The sequence below is a fragment of the Suricata suricatta genome, chromosome 1, assembly GCF_006229205.1.
Source record: "Suricata suricatta isolate VVHF042 chromosome 1, meerkat_22Aug2017_6uvM2_HiC, whole genome shotgun sequence".
In the NCBI taxonomy this organism is placed as follows: domain Eukaryota; kingdom Metazoa; phylum Chordata; class Mammalia; order Carnivora; family Herpestidae; genus Suricata; species Suricata suricatta.
In genome coordinates, this window is record NC_043700.1 from 26,252,720 (window position 1) to 26,254,351 (window position 1,632).

A 1,632-nucleotide genomic window follows, 5' to 3' on the forward strand; every position below is an offset into this window, starting at 1 on the left:
TGGCAGAGGGGCCAAGACCACCACTCAGCCATTGATCAGGAAGACATTGCCCCCTCGTGGTACCTTATGTAATTGAGGGAGGGACTGGGAATTGACCAGGCTGTCCATCCACGTTTCCAAATTGTGGCCTTTACCTCTTCCGAACTCCCATTGCAATTCCAATGCATACACATTTCCCCCCATAGAGACAGGACATCAGGACAGCAATTACATCTATTTATCAACATCTTCAGAGTCCCCCCCCCAACCCAAGGAAAACCCAATAGGTAAATCGAATTATCGCCAGTTTTTTTTTTTGGTCACCATGCTCTGAATACAAGTGTTTTCTTTGCTTTCTACAATTTCAATCAGGATCCAGGATCCTGGAGTTGTTTTGGGCATCTTGTCTCTAGGACACCAGTTTAAACTCCCTAAAAGCAGGAGTCTTATCTTCACCCTCCCGCCCCACCCCACTCCCAGCAGCACTTTAAACCAGGATAGGGTGAAGAATGTTGAGGGGGGGGGGGTGCAGAGAGAGATCAACAGTGAGGCAAGCAAATAAATAGGAATTGTGATTGGCGCTGGGCTGGGAAGGAACAGCATGCTGTGTGAGAGAATTCCTGGGCGTGGGAAGTGAGGGAGAACCTACTGATAGAAGCAGTTTAAAATTTATGTGTTTATGCTACAGGAATGGAGAAGCTCTCTATCTATGACCCCGGAAAAATGGAAATTTCCTTAATAATAACGTTAGCTTCCATGTCCTGTCGACTGAAACTGGGCAGGAATGGGTGCTGGGTGCTGTAGCTCTACCAACCTCTAATCTCCTCTGATTGCAACCACCTGGGAGGTAACTGTAACTGTGCCCATTTCACAGGTGAGGAAACTAGCGGTCCTTCCGAGGTTGGTGCCTAAATAGGCGTGGTGGGCTGACCTTCCAGAAAATGCTGAGCCCTTTCTTCTTCAAACTTTTTTGACCCTCTGAAGATCAGACCCCCTGTGTTGGCCTCCAGTTCGGCGGGCTGTGAGGGACATTCACTTGGCCAACAAATATTTATTGATCACCTCCAATATACCAAGTAGCGTCTTTAAACGCCGTGGGATCATAAAGATAAACAGGGCACGGTGTGGTCTAGCAGGAAGGCTCTCCAGAAGAGTAAGGGGGGCAGCCAGGTAAACAATTCCAGAAGGGTCTGAGCCTGAGCAGGGGGCCCGTGAAGCCGCGCGAGGAGCAACGGCGGGGCGGGGAGGCTGGGAAGTTTGGGAGGACCCGGCGTTGGAGGGGGGCTTGACGTTGTGCCCCGAAAACTCCAGCCCGCAACGGGCTGCCCCAGGACGTCGCTGGTTCTCTCGCATCCCGTCATCTCAAGCTGCCAAACTAGGGAGGGAGGAAATGGGTGTAAGCCGGTACTGAAAAGGAGGGGCAGCCTTAGAGGTAGGGGTGCGACTCCCCGCGGGAAGCAAGCCCACGGCAGGAGCCCACCACACTTCCCCGGCGTCGCGCTGGCCCGGCCTGACTCCCCGAAGCCCCTCTCCAAGCCGGCGCGCACCGCCACGCGAGCTCGCCAACTCCGGCCCGGCCGCCGGGGGCTCGAGGGAGCGGGAGGACCCGGCCGCCTTCCCTCTCCCGCCGCGGCCCTCGCCCTCCGACCTACC